Raw genomic sequence first — 21,383 nt, 5'->3', positions numbered from 1 at the left:
ATTTATTGTAAATGAAGACAGCTTCTTCTCCTTTTAACTACACTCATGGACACAATCGTATTTTGGGATATTTTCCACTTCTTTTCCTTTTCTTTCTATAGGCCCTTTTTTTTTTACCTCTATTATTTTTGGGCCATTTATTTTAAATTTTATTTTGTCCCATCTTTTCTTTCTGGCCTTTTGAACTCGTAAAAAATGTACGAAGTTCCTTTTTACTCTCCTCAAACACGAAATTGCCCCTCTTTCTATATACCTTTCCTTCGCACCTGTGCTTGATTTTTCGCCCATCGGTGCAGAAAGACTTAGCGGGTGCAAAACAAGACATCTGTCTACTTTGTCTGTCTGTCTGTCTTTTTCCCTTCACCACATGTGTTGGTGTTGGATGTGCTCAAGGTGGACGTCTGTAATTTTTTTCTGTATAAGTTTTTAGTGCTGTTCATGGTTATGAATAAAAGTTTGCAATGAGTGGAACTAATAACTCCTTTCTTCTTGCTTAAAAGCAAGATTGCTAAAGATGCTATTGTACAAGAGTGTAATTTTGCCGGTTCAGTGAGAATGAAGCCTAAAAGGCGCATGACGATAAGAGTTTCCTGGCATGTCATTTTTTAACTTAAGAGAAAGGGAAGAAACTGGAGAAGAAGGGGCCACAAATCAAACAAAAGCCAGCCATCAGGAAAAGTCACTGTAAAATTAATTAACTGAGAGGTTTTCCTCCTTTTATAAGCTTTTTAAATCACGCACGAGCATATTTTGTTATTTTCTCGATTTTTCTCAAAAAGCAATTACGAGAGATCTATTTATTAAATGCTTAGCTTTAGCTAGGCGTAGCTTTCTCTTCAAATAAGTCGCGTGCAGCACTGCACGGGGAAATGAAACAATTCTATTAAAAAAAAATAGCAAACTAAATAAATCAATACAAAAACTGTAACAAAATTATTTCTTTAAAAGCCTTTTTGAAAACAATGATTTTTAATATAATATCTTTTTAATACGTGATCACGAAATTTCTTAAAAGGTATTAAGATGTTAAGCTATATATATTTTTTTTTGTTTTGTTTTTTAAAATATGCTATTTTATTAATACTGATGTAATAACTTTTTTTAATCACGCGATTAAAATCATGATTTAAATGGTTAAATTTTAATCAACAGTTTAAAATCAGATACACCCAGTGCTTAAATTGTGCCGGAGCCCACCTTAGCCCGGCTCCGGTACGCGTAATGGCAGACCGCACATTGAGTTGAACAGTGTTAAACGAATGTCGCCCAGAAACAAATTTGGCGTAATTATTATGTTAGCGCGATTTGAAAAGAGGATAAATACGGTATGTGGTAGATATACCGCCATCTGATTGTAAACAAATCCGGCGTTTAAGTCTTCGTAGAGTATATGTGCAATGTAAAGTAATTACTGTGTAAAATTAGATTTTTTTCCTGTACTGCTCCAACAACTGGAAAGTTGAACGATACGATCACGCTTAAATTTGATTGAAGAGTGCAAAAAATGGGTAAAGGAAGTCAGCGTAAATGCAGTGCTCCAGTGGATAGCGCGAGCTTCAAACCAAATGCTATTGCAAGATTGCTTTCAGGTATGTATATATTTTCTCATTTCAGTAAATTTGATATGTTACATGTGCAATATGTAATATATTGTATTTTAACACATATACAGTTCATTAACATTTTTTAACATTTCCTAAATTTCTATATAATGTAGCATTAAGAAAGATGTTTTAAGAAATAATTTGTTTCCTTACTGTTTTAATTTTTTCGAAAAGAAACATCATTTTCGAGAAACTTCAAGAAGAAAGTTATTAGTATGTACAGCATAATTTTATTACAGCTAAAACTGATGCAAGGTACTTGAGTCTTTTATCTCAAAATGTGCTGAAATGTTTTGGTTGAAGTTAATATGATATAAAATAGTGTAATAAATTGTGGTAAAGAATTGGTAAAAATAAAATATAATTAGTTCAAATTTACTTAACTCCTTATATTATCAAATATCTATTGAATAGAAAAATCTGTTGAAATATTAAATGTAACAAGTTCTATTTTTAAAAGGCAGATGATTGTACAGCATCTAGGAATTGATGATGATTTTTAATAATCCTAAAGTAATAGTAAAGTCAACAATAAAGTATATTTTGATGTATGTAATTTTCATCAATGATTACATAACATTGCACTTTAATATAAAGTATGCTTGGATTGTTTTCATGTGTGCTATATATTATTGCAAATTAGTTCTTCATAAAATTGTATATTTCTGCAGTGAAAAAGTATGTATGCAATCATGCAAGTTGTAGGAAAACATGTACGTGTACTGCACATATACCAGGAAGACAAGATAACAATCTGTCAATCATCATTTGCTGACTGTATCTGTCAAGCTGACTACACAGACTATAGTAGCCAAAGATAAGTTGTAGAAAGTGTGTTTCAGAGTTGAATATATGAATTAAAGTTAGTAGGATAATTATTCTTAACTAAATAGTAAAATTTAAATAAAATAAAGATAAAACCCCTTATTTCATTTTTTATAAATTCTCTTATTATTATGATGTGATTTCACAACCATTGACCTTCTCCTATTGTTAAATAATTCATTCAGCACTGAACAACATATTATTTTATTGGTATAAAAAATAATATATTTTGTATGTATGACCAAGTTATGATCTAAGATTTTTCAATACTTGAATCATCCTTTTAAAGATTTTTATAATTTTTTTTTTTTTTTTTTTTTTTTTTTTTTTTTTAATAATTTCAGGCATTGGCACAGTGAATGGCAGCTGAAAAATTTTGACCCTTGTTTCTGGAAGTGAAATGTTAGATGTAAGTAATGATGTCTGAGACCCTTATCACACAGCATTTGTTTCACATGAACAACTTGTTTCGGACAATTGTTCTGCCTGGTTTACTATTGAAAGAAAGACATGCGACTTTTTCCTTCCTTTCTAAAAAAATTGCAAATTGTTCGTTTTCAATCAATCAGCTATCAGCTTGTTTGTAATGGAGAAACAGTTCCCCATGTTAACCCCAAAGTGATCTATGATAATTGGCTGTTGTGACAAAGCAGAAAAATTGTTCCAAACAGTTGTTCTTCCGAAACAAACTGACGTGTGATAGCATCCTTACTGTTAATAATACTGTGAAGCACTTAATTGTATGCTTTGCTAATGAATATATACTAGGCAATTGTGGTTATTATGAAAGAGGTGAAATTTCAAATACAATTGTTTCAGTTACAATTATTACAGATATTATTTAATTTTGTAATAATGCTAATTAAAAATATGAATTAAGAAAATGCAAAAGTTAGTGTATAAGCATACTAAGTAGTTCAGAGTAAGACTTGTACTTAATTTATAGTAAGCACTCATTCACACATATGATGACTCGTACACTGATATAAATTTAGTATGCTTTTATACTGTTTACATGTCTTCTATATTCAGATTTGAATCATCATCTGCCAACAAATTCAGTTAATCAGGCATTGTTGACCTTATTAGTTTCTTGCAGATGTATGAACTTTGGAAACATTTTTTATATTTAGTATAGTTTTTGTTTGCTTGTTAGGTTTTCACATAATATCAACTAGAAACATTACCTCTTCATTTTAAAGGTCAAAGAGATAAAAAAAATTAATTAGTTAATATCATACCTAAAATGTTCTTTTATTACACAACTATTATTTAAGCCATCCAAATGGGCGCAATATTTTTATAATACTTTTATTTAATTTTCCAGTATATGTTATTGAAGCCATTCAAATCCCACTTGGGCCTTTTCAAGCATATTAGTTGTTGAATATTATGTCTGACTGTAAACACACAGGCAAAGTATGTATAATTATTATGTAATTTAACATATCTTTCCTTCAAATATTTCTTTAAAATTACAGGAGACAGGCATACATTTGAGCTTTGATTAACAGACTTAGTGTAGTCGCCATGACGGATAAGAAAACAGATCAATAATAGACCACCCATAATCACCAACATATAATGCAAGGATTTGAGAATAATGATTGTTTATTAGCATAATAGTGCACTGAATATTAGATATAAAAATTATAGAACTGAAAGATTTGTCACGTATCATCTTTGCTTATTATTATATATTTTGAAAATAAACAGTCTGCTTCTGCAACAGAATAAATATCGAGTGTCTTTAAATGTTTTGTATACCTGGAGCTTTACAGTTCAGTACATTATACAAAGAGCAGTATATAGAATGATTATCAGGTCTGCACAGAAATTTTTAATGGAAAATTCTTGTGTATAGATTTAGTTGATATTTTGTATCTTGTGTACAGATTTAGTTGATATTTTGCAAGACACTGCAATATTTCAGACTTTTATTCTAATTACTGTGACAAAACAATTGTAGTATATTACATTATGTAGCTTATATTAATAATTTTCATACGTGTATATGTAATATTTTGGCAGGCACAGGAATGACCAAAGCTTGACAATATAACTACATCATAGGCCGGGCATTGTTATGGCTGGATAGAAGGTTGCAAAATGACAACAAAGAAGGATTTAGCTGTTTAGATCCCACATCTTTATTCAATTCTCCCAGCATTTTGCCTTTAGATGAAATTCTCAAAATTATATATTCAATATTGATTTAAACTAAGTAAGATTAAATTTAGACTTTACGTCATATCTGCTTTAACAAACGAAAGAACAAGATGGAAGGAGCAGCTGCAAGGTCTTGTAGCAGCGGTAGAAGAAAGCAGTCTGACGAAAAATGGCATGTATTCAGTATGTGTACTAGCAGTTATATAACATGCCAGAATGTTCTCTATTTTACATGTATGTAATACATATTCTTTGTGTCTTGGTGATTACGAGATACATTCTACCTTGTAATAGAAACTGACGATCAAAAGATATTGATGAATATTTAATAATTTTGATGAGATTATCTAGGAAAGTAAAATAGTTTAAAACATATTAAATGTGGTTTTCCAGAATGTTTCCTAGCATAGTTTTTAATCTCAGACTAAATGATACACATTATCTGGAAGTTCATATTCTTGTGTCATAAAGTATGCTTTATTGTAATTAGTCTTAGATTGTAAAGTTAAATTTATGAAAGTATGATGAGTTAAAAATGTATTGCAGATATTAAACTAGATTTTAATTATATGCAATTTTGAAATTTTAGAGATATTGCTTCATGTAATTATTTTTAATGTTTTTATTAAATTCTTAATTAATGCTATCATGCATGCATTAGAAAGTGAAATGAAATAATACTTAGGGATATCATTTGGCTGAATTCTGTTGTTTCTCAGTTAAACTATTCTGTATTCAAAAAATTACTCAAGGATTCTCACGAATACCAGCTCAAACAGTTCCGAAGTATTTCTGCAAAATATACGTAATTACTTAAGAATTGTATATTTTTGATAATATTTTTTTAGCCTTTACAAGTTACTGCCAAAATTATTTTCTAATTCAGAAATCTTCGAGGGGATTAGTGTGTCACATAGTTACCCTGGTGCCACACTATAACACTGAAATTGATAGATGTATAATTGAAAGGTTAATCAAAAATGTCTAATTCCTCTTTTATATTTCAAGAATTGATACTACTGAAACAAGAAATATTGGTACATTAACATTTTCTTAACATTCATTGTGTATTTGTTATGATGCATGTATTAATGTCATTACAAGTTAGCATTTGGTAATGTTTGTTTCAACAATTTAGGGTTTGATGAAGTGCTACAGAGATTATCCTTAAAGAATGCATGCAGGCTAACCACCAACACAAGATATTAAAAGAGCAATGAAAATGAAGATTTAACTATAAAGAAAAATCTGACTAATATTATTACTCATAACACTTAATTGTTTCATATTATTGTAAATTTATGTGAGTTTTCCTGTATTCTGTTTATTTTGCAGCTTATGTTATTGTAAATTCATGTATGTTTTCATTCTTGCTCTGTCATGCATTTCATACAATAATCGTTTGTTGTACATATTAATTATGTGTATATTACATCATTGAATTACTGTATTTGAATTTTAATAAACCTTTTTACCATTCAGTAGTACTTTTCCATAAAACTCTGAACATTCTAAACATCCCATATCACTAATCCTCGATTCTAAATAATGCTTGAGTTTACTTAATTCATGTATTAATAATGAATTTGAAAAATAATACAGTAGTAACATATTTTGAGGTAAAACAAATACTGCTCAATTGGACATTTTAAAATGTTTTTTCTTTTAATAGAGGAATATTTTTTAAGGATTTAATAATTAGTATTTGAATATTGTATTAATATATGATTAATAAGTATATGAATATATTGTGTGTAATGAATAAGTAAGGCAGTGAATAAATTTTGAACAATAATTTCATATGAGGAAATATGATCTGCCTGGGTTAAAAAAATTAATCTTTAAATGCTATTTATGAGATTATTTGGCTGAAATCTGTAGGCCAAAAGCAGTTGAAGCAACCCACCCCCAAAAAAGAAGACATTTTAAATAGTTTCTTCCAAAACTTGAAATATTTAAACATTACACGACCCTAAATTTCTAATGAATTTAAAATACTCATTTCATTCAGTTCAGCTACTGGCCATTATATGAAATTTTCCTATGCTATTAAAATGTTCCTCATGATTTTGCAAGGTGAAGACCACAAATGTTCTGCCCTCATAATTAATGATGATATAATAAGCATGAAGTAGACTTCAGCATAAGGAATATGGAATATATATTTTGCTCTTTGTTTATTAATTAGCTTACTTTTAAAAAATTCATATCTTATAGTAAGTAATATTCATAATTTTTGTCAATATTTCATTGAAGTATTTAAATGTTAATTTAATTAGCAATACCTAATAATGTCAAATGCATATATTATTATACAGAATGGGATTCTAACCATAACACTCGGGCAAAGTGATATACATGTTAATTTTTCAACAAGTTTCTGTGTTATGCTTTTTACTCTCTACACAGTGTTTAATTTTTAATTATTATTTTTTATTATTTGTAGGACCTTAAATCCTACAAATAATAAAAAATAATAGTAATACCAGAAAGTGTGACTTTCTTATATTATCCAACAGGAGACCTATGTTCACATCTTATATTCTGAATTTACAGTTTTCTTTTGTAGATGACAGACAACACCATATATTCAAAAGAAATTAACATGCTGCAGGATATATGCATGTGTTTTTCATATTTACAGCTGTTGCATGTGATGTTATGTAATCAGGTAAAAAATGAAAGAATTAAGTTTATTGACACCAAAACAAATGCATACTTCGATATAAAGGCTGCATAAAAATGAAAATGGCTAAATTAAAATAGTGAATTGACGTTGTAGAGTTCTCATTTATTTTTATTAACCAGCTATTTTATGATAATTAGCTTTTCTTTCTTCCTTTCCATTTTCCTGCCAGAATGCTAATTTTGAGTTTATTCGTATGAGGTAGAAAGCAGTAGTATTGAAAGGAAGAGGTTTTAGGTGGTAGAATCTATTTGAATATCATACTACAATATTAGGTCTGAGATAATTTGTGCAGTTTTTTTCTGTGTAGCCTTCAGACTAACTAAAATTTACTTAGTTGAATTCATTTCATTACTTTTGATTTATGCCATAAATGCAGGCTGATTCTGGATGAACAACCTATGCACTCTGTTAATTTGTCAGAGTCTACAAAAGGGTTTTTTTACAACTATTCCAAACCTCTGTTGTAATTTCCAAAACATAACGAGAAGTCGCTTAAGTTTTCCAGAGTTCTCACACAGTATATATTACCAAAGTGGGTGAAACTCGTATAAGGTGTAAGAAAGACCGAAAGGAGATTTATTAAATCAAGAAAAGTAATCGGTGGAAAGGGCACGTAATCTTAATAATGAAAAATCGAATTTTACACCAAATATTCAAACTTTTGTAAATGTTTTATATTTAATTAGCGAGAGTTAAAAATAAAAATTACCTTTATATTCATAACATAGGTTACATTCTGTTAATTTCTCATAAATAAACATAAAGAATACATTGACAAAATCATTGTACTAAGCTATTTTGGTAAAATAAAATCTACTATTTTCATTGTACTTCAAGTTTAGGTTGTTTTCATAAAATTCTTTTACTAAACATTAACTTATACTTGATAATCAATCTTCAAGTTCGAAAATAAGTTAACTGTAATTACATTTGTTTTATGATCAAACATTTTAATTTGCATTTGAGCATTTCTTTTTCTGTTTGACATCTCTGCTCTGTTAAGGTTATAACCAGTTAAATTGTTACTGTGTCTCTGAAAAATCAACAGCATTCTTAAACACCATTTAAAAAATATTTCTGTGTGTAGTATTTTATCAGTAGAATTTTTTCTAAATAAATTCAGAAGTTGTTATGGAAACATTTGAAAGTACATGTCTTGAAAGAGAAACAGTATTCTTAATGTTTAGTCAATTATGATATATTAACAGCTATAACTTTGCATGTATGTTGTATGAATTATATATATATATGCATAAAGACCCAATTTTGGCAATAAGTAGAGCTGTTACAAAATAATCACGAAGTCTAATGGAACGTACTCGTCACACGTACTGGGGGGGAATCAAATTTATGTACGCATTTGCCAGTCTTAAAGAATTTTGAGGGGGAATTACAAATGTATCAATTTCTTATTAATATAAAATCATTTGTTAATATTAAAGAAAAATTTATTTATTAACTTACTAAGCCAGCTAAATCATAGATTGAAATATGTGTTTCTGCAGATATTCAGAACTTCCGGAACTACTAGTACATTCACAGTTACAAAATATGTGAAATATATTTCTTTTAAATGCTTGGAATATTCGGAAAAATATCTAAATTCAAAGAAATGGTAAAATGCGTTTCACTTGCAGATTCTTTGTTATTTATTTGATTATATCACCATTAATAACAATGTTCACCCCCCAAAATAAAAAATATATTGTTTATGTACTGGTCTTAGTTTGTTTCCCTTTACAAGTCAATTAATCTATCATCAATGACAATAGCTACCTTTTAAATAATCTTAATTTTGGTACTTAAAAGGTTTGCATTTCAAAATAATATTTCTATGCAGCTTTTAAATAAATTTTAATGCAACAGAAATCTAAATAACATATTTTCCACTGCAGTGGAATTCTAAATAACTTCAAATGCTGACTAAAATTCATTCCAACAATTAATCGCTTTAAATTTCTGTTCCTTGCAGATGATACAGGAAAAACCTTTTCTAATAATATATTTCTAATTCTACCAGGAAATATTGATAAATAACCCGATGAAAAAATTGATACAGGCATAGATGGAGGAGATGTAAATAATTATTACGAAATAATGTGAAGCAGTGTTTGCATTCAAAATGTAAGATGTTATACTTATGAAATTCTGCACTTTACTTTGGAACTGTACGAATTTTCGCTCAAAAAAAGACTGAAATTTAGGATATATTAGTTGAATATTTATTCATTACACTTTTAAGGAATAAAAACAATTCAGAATTTACCATACGTTCCATTCGTACATACGTAAAGAAACACGGACATACGTAAAAAATATAGCAAGTGTTTGCAAATATCATTGAAGAAATTTTACAATTCCTTAATGCTGTTTATTTAATTCTTTTAAATAAGAAATAAAAGCGCGAATATACGTTAACAAACTAAGCGGGAAAATCAAGTTTACATTACTGAGAATTATAACATGTAAACAAATTACATCTAAAAAATGAATTATTATGCAATATATGGTAACAATTATTAAATGCACTGTTAGACAAATTAAAATGAAATATATATTAGAAAAATAAGCAAGTACAATCGGTATGAACGTTAAAATAACTAATAAACAAAGTTCCACAACATTGAAGTTGTAAACATCACTCGACAGCCATGGAGATCACGAATAAGCTAGCATAGGGTTGCTTTTAGTCGCCAATATTTCTTCCCGCGCCAAAGGTACACCATCAAGCATGTGCAGTAAGCGAAATTCGCTTAACACTGTTCAACTCAATGTGCGGTTTGCCATTACGCTTCCGGTACTTCTGAATTTTTAAGATAAATTACAATTCTAGCCAGAGAGCACCGGAGCCCTAACTAAGATGAGCTCCGGTACTTCTTTTTATAAAACTGAGCAACAATTTCAAGGGGACAAAATAGAATTAATAACGTTTTAGTTTAACAATAAACAGATCTTGCAATACTCTTATTTCCCTAGAAATACGAGCTCATTAGAACATGAGACGTTCAAGTAAAGTCCCCTCACTCACATGCGGAAACCTTTCCCTTTAAGAAGGGCAATAAGTTTGGGGAAGTTTGTTTAGGAACGGGTATATTTCTCGCCCTGCCATCATTTCTTGTGTATTGTTATCGATGGTTACAGTTAGTTATCCTCGCAAGTTGTGTTCTTAAATGTGACAGAGAGTTAAGTGACAGAAACTACAATAAGAGTGAAATACTGAGATAAACTGTTCAAGTACGTCCTATACATCGTATTCCCAGAGTATTCACTAATGTAACCAAATACTGGGAGGGCGAAAAGCATAACCAGCAACTTTGCATTCATCCTTAGGAGTCAGATTCAGAACTCATTTTACCCCTGACCCACATTCGCTTGATGGCTATAATTATATCAGCAAGGAGCCGCGGTCAAAGAGAACGTTCTCTCTCACCAAGATTTTTCTCATTTTTTGTTTCCATCCACTCATACCCTCACGCCTTCATTCAGTTTCGCCCTCTTTTTAGCATTATCTGAATTTTCATCAGCTATATTTTAAGTATATTTAGTTTTTGTGATGATGGAGCCCACCGGATCCCGGCTCCAATGCTTCTTAGTTTTTGTAATAAATTATAATTATAACCGGAGCCCTAAATAAGAAGGTTGCGGCACTTCTTTTATGTAATTGAATAACAATTTCAGTAGAAATTTTATCTCGAAAAATTGTTTTTAGCAATAAAATTATATTAAAAATCGCTTATTTAATTTTAATGTTATCTCTTTACATTTAATTTAATTTTAATTATTTAATTATACATTAATTATTGATTAAATAACAATTTATAAACATTAATTAAATAGCTATTAATTAATTTGATAATAATTAACCATTTAATTTAAAATTATTAATGATTTTAATAGTCATTTTATGTATTTATTTACTCTTGTTCCTCTTTGCTGACGGTCTTCCATAGGGCTCCGGCATTTCTAATTTTAGAAATGGATTAACCTATCTACATTAAACATATACAAGTTGTTATAAATAGAAAAAAATCATTTATTATTACAAACTTTAAATCATATGTCTCAAGTAACTCAAATGATCAGTCTTCACAAGAAAAAAAAAAGTGTGTCTGTGTGTGTGTATACGTTTCGTGTATGCGAATATAAACTTTTTCCTTGCGTAAATGTTGGTTGGCCCTTTTCACGAACAATCGGATCCACTGGCCCTGAGAAGAGCCGTTTTTCAACATAAATTTTTGAGTCATTAGCGACAGAAAAATAATTGGGAAAGCGGGTGTTTCATCTATAAAAGAGCGCATTTTCAAGAATTCTAACTTCCCTACTCCCCGATGAAAATAATAGAATCACCTGAAGCGTAGACTGCCGTTCTGCGATGTAGACGCTAGTCAACACAAATGTAAACAAACTATTTTGCAGGACTTGTTGGAATGGGCAGATATTTCAAATGTGTCTTTACGCAACCGATCGGTCGCCTAGCATTTTCACAGAGCATGAGCTAAGTGTCCAACGTCGGACAGGTAGACACAGCCGGAGATTGAGGGGAGCGACTAAATTTCAACTCGGCAGGAAAATTTGATTGGTCAACGGTACACGTCACATGTGACGTCAAAAGCGGGGTGTTTTAGATTTACCCCACAGGATTACCTGTCTTTTTCGGTTGCTTGTTTTCTGAGCTCTGCAGTGATATTTTTTGGCGAGCTAAAAGAATTTTTTGATAAAATATTTTAATTGGTAATTTAGATATTGTTTGCTTGTAATTAAACACGTGATTACAAATTATTGTAAAGTATTTATTTTTGAGACAAACTTTTTGTAATCTATTTATTTTTCATGTATTGCCTTTTGAGAACAGATAAATTTAGCGGAAATTTCCTTTGTTGAACAAAGGAAAATGAAAAATGTTTCAGAATAGCAAACCGTGTTAGTTTCAGTCAAACATTAAATATTTTATACCATTTTTTGTGTCAAACATTAAATATTTTAATATCATATGCTACCATTTTTTTGTGTCAAACATTAAATATTTTAATATATGCTACAGTTTTTATTCATTTTTTAATATTTCTGATGACAAAATAAGTTTTTTATTTTCTATTGTAGTACATAACTTTTTGTTATAACAATGGAATATGAAAAGATAGCAGTATTTGAATGTATGTACTGCTGCAAAAAGTACAAAAAGAAAAAGGTTTTATATGAACACATTCGGGAAGTACATAAAGTACCTGTTGTGGCTGAAGGAAATTTGAAATGTCCTATTAATGCCTGCAATTTTTCATGTAGAACGTTTGAAGAGTTAAGAAATCACGCAAGAGATCAACATGGATACACTCTTAACTCCATTGAAATGACATTTAATACATATGAAGGTAAGATATTAGAAATTTGCATTTTCTGCGATAAACGTTTTTAATTTGAATTACCCCAAACTGAGTACAAATTACTATTTTTGCAAATTCATTCATCAAGTTGGGGAATAAAATACATCTATTTTTGTGAGTATAATTGATAACAGAATAATTTCCTTAGCATCTTGCTTTTTTCTGTTAGCCTGATAAACCCCCATTATTCTTCAGTAAAAATATTTCAAATAATTATTATTAATAATAATATTAAGATTAAGTAATATTTCTCTTCCTCAACTATTTGAAATATGAAGTAAACATTTTCTAAATAATAAAAACATATATAGAGATGTACTGCTACATAATTATTTATACATGTAATTCAGTGCTTCATTAAAAAAAAAAAAAAAAAGACTATCCTGTTATTACACAAACGGATCTCTTAATGCATATGTATGATGAAGATATCAAAAATAATGTGGATCTAATAAAAAAATTGTTAAAATCTTTATTAAAGTGGCAACCTTCAATCGTAAGTTTAGTATCATAATGATAGACACTTATTTTATTATATGTAAATGAGGCTTAAAATTTATTATATGTTATTTTAAAACTACTTAAAGAAATTTATTCAATGTCTTAAAATTTTAATAACCTATACACATTGTATCAGTTATCAAGAAACAGGCTACAATGTTTTTTTACTTTAGACATAGGCCAGATGACACTCATGCTATAGAAAATGTCTGATGACAATTTGTCTCTTAAGAATAAATTTCTTGCATTATTATACAATTTTGGAGAATATGTTTTAAGTCTAGTTTAGCTGGAACATGAGTACTAGTAACTGTCAAATAGGAAGAAAAATATGCCAATGTACAACTTAAAATAGAGTCGTAGCTAGGGTTTTCAGCGCCCAGGGACAACTGAAGGTTTCGCACCCTCTACTGCTTGCCAAGGATGGAAAACATTTAATTCTAAAATGTCGTAACATCAGTTTGGTGCCCCTTCGAATCTGCGCCCGGGGACAGATGCCCTCCTCTAGCTACGCCCCTGACTTAAAATTAGGCAACTTTATTTCAGTGTAGATTTTAAATAAAACTATCAGTTTTGAGAGCAATTAGACACAGGTCCCTCTTCTTGAAGAGAAAAAAAATTCTGCTAAAGTGACCAGTATCTATTTACAATCAGTGCCAAAATAAGATTTTGGTTAGTTTTAAATTAGTAATTTTGTTTTAAAAATTCACTAGTTCACAATTATAATGGGCTTTTATATTGTATGTAGGCTAATGTTTACCCTTCAAATTTAGATTTCTTACAATGGAAAAGTGAGGAAGAACGAAGGGAAAAAATTTCTTACTTTTTGAGAAGTACAATAACTCTTAAAGAAGGTGGGAAAAAGAGTTACTTCCTTTGTAATTGATCTGGATTTTATAATTCTAAAAGTAAAGGTGTAAGAGCTATAAAATCACAAGGTACCTGCAAAATAGAGGGGCACTGTCCATCTACTATTGAAGTTACCAGTAATGGCATTATTAAGATTTTATATTTCCAAACACACGTGGGACACACAGTAGATCTAGAACATTTGCCGTTAACAAAAGATTTGCGAGAAGTGATTGCAGGTAAGTTTCTTTATGAACTTGATTGTGAAATTCAATATAAAACAGACATTATTATACAACATTATCATATAAATGTAATATTTTCAGGTAAGTTAAATGAAGGCATTCCACCACAGAAAATATTAGATTCCACAAGGAATAGTATTAAAGAAGACATTTACAGGGAGCATTTATTGACAAAAAAAAGACATACATAACATTTCTAATTCTTACTGTATTGGTAATGATGAACAATATCATCCAACTGATGCTGTCAGTTTAAGGATCTGGATAGAAAAAAATGAAATGTTTAGATGATAATTCAGTTCTTTTTGTAAAATTCCAAGGAGAAGCAGCAGATCAGCACTTGGAAATTAGTGACTTCTGCATCATCATAATGACAAATGTTCAAAAGCATATGCTTTTAAAGTTTGGATCCGATAGCATATGCATCGCTAGCACACATGGGACTAATGCTTACAATTTTCAATTATCAACAGTTTTAGTCATAGACGAGTTTAATTCAGGATTTCCTGATGCTTTTTGCCTAAGCAATAGAGTAAATTTAGGTTCAATGCAAAAAATTTTTCAGTGTATTAGGGACAAAGTTGGACTGCTGTCTGTAAACCGCTTTATGAGTGATGATGCACCAGTATATTATACTGCGTGGACATCAGTAATGTGTGATGCCAAATTTAGGATTCTATGCACCTGGCACGTTAAAAAGGCATGGCTGCAAGCAGCAAATTCAATTATCCCCTCAAAGCGAAAGGAAGTTTTGAAATTTTTAAATGTAGTATCTGAATGTCATGATATAAAAGAATTTGAAGCACTGATATCTGATTTCCTCAGCAAACTCTTTGCTGATAGAGATACATACAAGTTTGCTTATTATTTTGCTTCAAATTATGCAAACAGATGCGAGTTGTGGGCTAAATGTTATAGAAAAAGATGTAGCATCACAACTAACAATCATCTTGAAGCACTGCATCGAGTTTTAAAATATTCTTATCTTGATGGATTGAAAAACAAGAGGGTTGATAGGTGCATTGCGAAGCTTATTAATATGGTGCAAGATAAATGGTTCCAGAAATTTATCAAAACAACAAAAGGGCCAAACACATCAAAGATCAACCAAACAAATTTACGACACGACAGCGCAATAAATTTTCCAGCTAATAATATCACAGAAATCAATGAGTTTTCTTGGCATGTGATTTCAGAAAGTGACCCTACTCTTGAATATACTGTTACTCAAATACATACACAATGCATTAATTGTAACATTGTTTGTAAATGGTGCAAAATTTGTAACGATGCATTTGTATGCACATGCACAGATGCCACGATTAAAGGAAGTGTCTGTAAACATATACATGCAATAATTTTAAAGACAAGATTACTTAATAGAGAACAGTCAGCTAAAACTAAAGAATCAAATGATGTAAAACCCTTTCTTGATCTATCAGCACAAAAATTAAAAAAATCAGGAACCAAGCACCATATTATAAATCAACTGAGTATCATATCAAAACTTGTAACATCAACAACAGTAAATAATATAACTTTGGGAGATATTGAAAACACACTGAATAAAGTGATTACAAAATTAAAGAACGAAAAGCCGAAATTGAAAATGGTGAACTATGAACCTACAAATAAAAAAGCAGAGAAACAAAAGAATTTCTTTTTTACGAGAAAGAAAAGAAAAAGTCCATGCAGTACTGAAAATATTGCAACAACTTCATACAAGAAAGCTGCTATAGAAGCCATTGGAAATAATGAAACTCTTATAATTCATGATTCTTTTGATCATATATATTGATATCTCATCATGTAAATATATTGTATATAAAATAATCTCTAAATAGTTTATAAATTAAAATATGATGAATTAAAAACAGTATATAAATTTAAAATGCTCTTAATCTTGTCACTACTTCATCCTTGCTAGTTACACAAGTAATTTATTAATCAGTTTTTGATCTCATATTCTGTCGCAGTATTTCACTACTAAATTATTAGTGTAAAGTTCTCCAGTTGATGGTACACATACAGTACAGTTAGCAACATCATTTTACAAAACATCGACATATAATGTGTTTATTAGGACGTATCACAACAATATGTGCAAAAGAACTAAAAGTTTCAGCATGAAATATGCAGTTACAGATTCAGTCAAATATAGATAGTAACATCATATACAGATAGAGAACATGATAGGAATAACAATCGCACTTGATTATTACAAAGGAAAATCATAATTCAGTATCTGCTGACAAATCAGAGTATGCTGGTATTTCTTTAAATAAATGATTAAAAATGCCACAAAAATATAATAAGTGCTTTAAAATTCTTAAATTCATATAAGTGTAAATCTTAGTATTTTTGAAAATGCTACTGTATTTTGTTATCGAGCATTTTTGAATCGCTAGTGATTACAATAACAATTTATGAATAGTGAAAACTTAAATTATTCCAAGAGAATTGATTAATAAATTTCATACAGTAAATAAATCATTGGGCTGCAAAAGTATGCAGATATATGACAACCAATAACAGAAATAAAAATAAAATCTTTAAAAATTTTATAAAGTGGCGAAGCATGCAAGAGCTATTTATTTATCTTGTAAACAATACATTTTCAGTAGAATCAGTACTTTAAAAAATTGATATACTTTGGAAACATGCTCTGCAATGTAGTTGTTTTGTGATGAAACTGTTGATAGTGATGCTTTGATAATGCTTTTGTTGATTTGCTCCACACAGTAAAACTGTAGAATTTATGTATACATAGCTCTTGTTTTTATGTATGGATGCAAATTATACAGCTTTTAATTTTTCATGAAACTTGCATACATATTAAAGTCAAGCGACTTTTCAGAATATTACAACATTATAAATCTCACACCTTGAGATTACTAAAGCTTATACACAGATTTCAAAGGAAAGAGTTTGTAAAGTTGTATAAGGGCCTTATTATTATTGATATAGACACAAGTATATAGTTTTCATTAATTAACACATTGTTATTGATAAAGATCTCTTTAATGATTCTTACATAAAGCTATTTGGATTTTTTTCCAGAGGAAAAACAAAGTTTCATTTAACCTGCGGGCACACGCACCGATCCGACGAACACTAGAACACGCGCCGGGTATGTCATACCCGAATAAAACGTTTGTAATTAAAAATTTGCCGAATAAAATTAATCGATTTTTAAAAGAAATTAAAATGTAAAACCAAGTTAATACTTCATTTTAGACAAAATATGAAAGAATAAGGAGAGGTAAAATTATTTACTTACAATATTTTGAACATTGTTTACAAAATGAGGTCATATGTTCCATACATAGACTCGTACTTTTGCTACAATTTTCACAAATGTATCTAGTCTTTCTATCTTTTTTCTTGGGGCACTCTGTACACCTCTTGTAAGTAATTTTAGGTTTTTTGGGGGGTGGTTCATTGTTAACATGTTCATCGGTGGTCAGTGTTTGTCTAGAATCAGGAACTACAGATGCTCGTCGTCTTTCATTTTGAACACTTTCTATTAACTGCATCCCTAAGGCTTTGAGAAAAGTACGCCTGGTATGGTATTCCGTTGGTGGTTCTTTCTTTGATAGTAGAATTATTCTTGCATTAATGGCAGCCCCGTTTAACACTGAAAAGAAAATCACCATAGGCCATCGACGTGCTACTCTTGCTGTAGAATACGCAGCTGCCATCTCATCTACAACATCGACTGCTCCTTTTGTCATGTTATATAATGTAATGATTTCAGGCTTTTTAGATTCCCCAGTAGATTCATCGAATTGATCGCCGGAATGCATTGTGGATAACAGGATCACACTCTTATTTTTTTTTCGGCACATAAGATACAAGTGTTGCTTCTTTCTGAAAACCAAAAATTGAAGAATATACTTCTCTTTTCTCTGCCAGAAACTCAGGTGGGATTTCTCTCTCATTTTTACGCATTGTACCTACTATCGTAATTTTCTTCTTTAGGAGATCTTGAGATAATTCAAATCCCATATACCAATTATCAACTGTTAAATTTCGACCAGAGTTGTATAAGGGCCTTATTAAACGTTTGACAACTTCGCTTGCACCATTTTCAACTTGAAATGGCCCATCTGGTTGTTTACCAGCATAAATTTCCATACTCCAGGTATAAAATACCCTTGGGTCTACAAGAGCAAATATTTTTATGCCATACTTGCTGGCTTGTTGGGCATATTTTGTTTGAAGGAACAACGAACTCTGAATGATTCCAACTTCTCATCAATGATCACATACTCTCCTAAAGTATAAGCCTTTTGGCAATTTGTGACAAAATTTCCAAAAAATTCTCTGATCGAAGCTAATTTATCAACGTCTCTTCTACTGAGACGATCTCTAATGTCATCAAAACGGAGGCATCGTAAAAGAAAGAGGAATCGGTTCATTGACATTTATTCCCGAACTATGTCCATTCCCGTTCTGCCTGTTGCCCACAAATCTCTTACGTTCACATGGGATGATTTATAAACTCCACATAAATACAGCAATCCAATTAAAGCTTTGATTTCCAACTCATTTGTTGCTTTCGCATCCCGTTCATGAGTGAAATTTCCACGTACAATCAATATAAATATTTGTATTGTCGACTATATGTTTTAACATATCTTCATCGATAAGCAGTGACCAGGAATCTAAAGGTGTTGAGGCGTCTTTAGAATACTTCGTATTTCTAGGGAGTTTAGTTATAATATTTTTGGCTCCAATTCTAACATTAGTCCGGAATTTATTTTTGTTCCATTTTACTCCAATTTTTTCCAACATAAAACTCATTGCTACATTGCAAAATTTCCTTTTCTGTTTCTGTATCTGAATCACTACTCTCTATGGATGAATCATGATGACTATTATATTCTTCGTCATCAACATATTCATCGTCTTCACTAAATGAATCCTCATCAGAAGAAACTGTTTTAAGAATATTTCTCAATCTTTTCATCTCTTCATCGTAAGGAATATACGGCGCCATGCTTACAACTCAAGAAAAACCTATACTTGAAAACGAGAAGTGCGAAGTGACTCACTGAGAAACATGAGTACACGCGCGGGTATGAGATGCCCAAACAATGCTGTTCCTAAAAAACCGTTGCACCTGTCACCTTAGGAATTTCCCGCATTCAAGTATGTGGCCTTGAACTCAGCTACACCAAGTTTCGTCCTTTTATGAAAGAATAAGTGATAAATATACAAAAAGAAAAATGCCCATGGGTATGACATACCCATTGCGTGTGCTCGCGGGTTAAGAAAATAAACCATAGAATATTCTTAATTTTATTACAAACTTTCATTACATCACATGAATCTGTAAATACTGAACTAATCGTTTTCAATTTAAATCACAAATGTATTCTTCATATTGATTTATTGACAGTATGAATAATGACCAAAACTTAATATTATCTGTATATAATAAGAAATCATTGATACATAGGGTAAAAATAAGCATGAAGTTAGACTATATTAGCATGCTAATGGATCAACTAATGGCAAAAGCCTTAAAAAACTTTACCTAATCATTTGTACAAGATTATTTAATGAACACAAAATGTATAGGAGTTACTCCAACCCTTTTTTGACCGCGGACACATTCTAACATATATTTTGAGATCTTGTACCCTTATGACTCAACATTCAAGCAGATTTCAGGCATGATAGACTTTTAAGTGCTTCTTTGTCATGAAATTATCTTATGATCATTTCATTCAACTACTACAAATCAAGGAAAGGAGAATTAATTACCAGTGTTTTATACTTTTAGCCACTTGATAACGTTACATAATATGGATTAACTCAAAGCAAATTCTACTGATTATAATCAGATAATTGCATATCTCTTCTGAGAATTTAGATTCTTCCGCATTCATTTCTTTGCAGATCTTGCTCTAAATGGATTTCAATACATATTTACCACTAATAATCGCAAATGATAACAAATAACAAATTAATTTTTATTCTAAACATGATTTGGGGTGGTTGCATAGGCGTTTTCGTGTTTTTCCTCATGTGTAATGTGTATATGAGCCAGTTTCCCTTAGAAAGTTCTCAAGAAGCCATCCTTCCTTGTAGGCAGTTAGCTCTCGAGTGTTTTAATCAAATAAAAACATATTTTTAAACTACAATTTCAAATTTTGTATTTTGTCCTTATTTATTTCACTAAATAATTAAAGTCCTCTTTAGTACATACACATATCAGGCGCTATTTTATCTTCATTTACAAAATAAAACAGTTGAAGTAGTTTTAGGACTTTTCTCTCATGGGGAAAAAATATCTGCATTTAATCCATTTCCTTTATGAAAACTGAAGTTTTCATACCAAACGAACTTCTTACAATATAATCTTCCTTACGAACTCTCTTATTTACCATATAAACTCTTATTTACCATATAAACCATTTCGGATCTTTGCTTTGGTAAATGGTCTAAGGCCTTTTACCAGTATATGGCTGTCATAATCCCTAAGGAAGCATATTAGAAAAACAAAACGGTCAGCTATACGCAGGGTTTAATTTCAAAAATTAGAAGTACCAGAGCCCTATAGAAGACCTTCAGGAAAGAGGAACAAGAATAAATAAGAAAATAAGATGACTAATCAAATCATTAACAATTAAAAAATTAAATAATTCATTATTAAAAAAATTAATGGTTAAAGTAATTAAATAATTAAAATTTAATAGTATGCAAAGTGATAAATTAGAATTTAATAAGCAATTTTTAATATAATTTTATTATTAAAAATAAAGTTTCCAAGACCAGATTTCTACTGAAATTATTGTTCAGTTACATAAAAGAAGTGCTAAAGCCTTCTTATTTAGGGCTCCGGCTAAAATTATGAATTTTTCCTAAAACTAAGAAGTATCGGAGCCAGCCTCCGGTGGGCTCCGACGCAATTTAAGCCCTGGCTATACGGATATCTTGGTAAAGCAAGAGAAGAACCCATCTTTGGTCATGACCAAACATGGCGCATGATGAGTTTTGATTGTAAACCACATGAGAGGCGGAGTTTAAATACGTCAAAATGACGTCACCAAAGCCAACCAATCAAAATTTCCTGCCAAGTTGAAATTTAGTCTCACCCAGATAGAGAGCA

At 30.4% G+C, this 21,383-nt stretch overlaps 1 long non-coding RNA gene across 2 annotated transcripts; it reads left to right on the top strand.

The window, feature by feature from the left end:
* Positions 1 to 339: 339 nt before the first annotated feature.
* LOC146999528 (uncharacterized) lies at positions 340 to 6,073 on the top strand. Of its 2 annotated transcripts, none has more exons than XR_015044137.1 (3): positions 340 to 1,015; positions 2,774 to 2,838; positions 5,737 to 6,073. It is a non-coding gene; the product is annotated as an uncharacterized LOC146999528 (long non-coding RNA). The 2 variants fall into 2 exon arrangements; XR_015044135.1 differs by having other exon boundaries at positions 342 to 1,589.
* The last annotated feature ends 15,310 nt before the right edge of the window (positions 6,074 to 21,383 follow it).

This window comes from Stegodyphus dumicola, chromosome 1 (assembly GCF_044657685.1).
Source record: "Stegodyphus dumicola isolate Sdum_Otavi_A_Nest chromosome 1, ASM4465768v1".
Lineage (NCBI taxonomy): Eukaryota > Metazoa > Arthropoda > Arachnida > Araneae > Eresidae > Stegodyphus > Stegodyphus dumicola.
The sequence above is the reverse complement of the archived record's forward strand: the minus strand, read 5'-3'. Positions and strand labels throughout refer to the sequence as shown.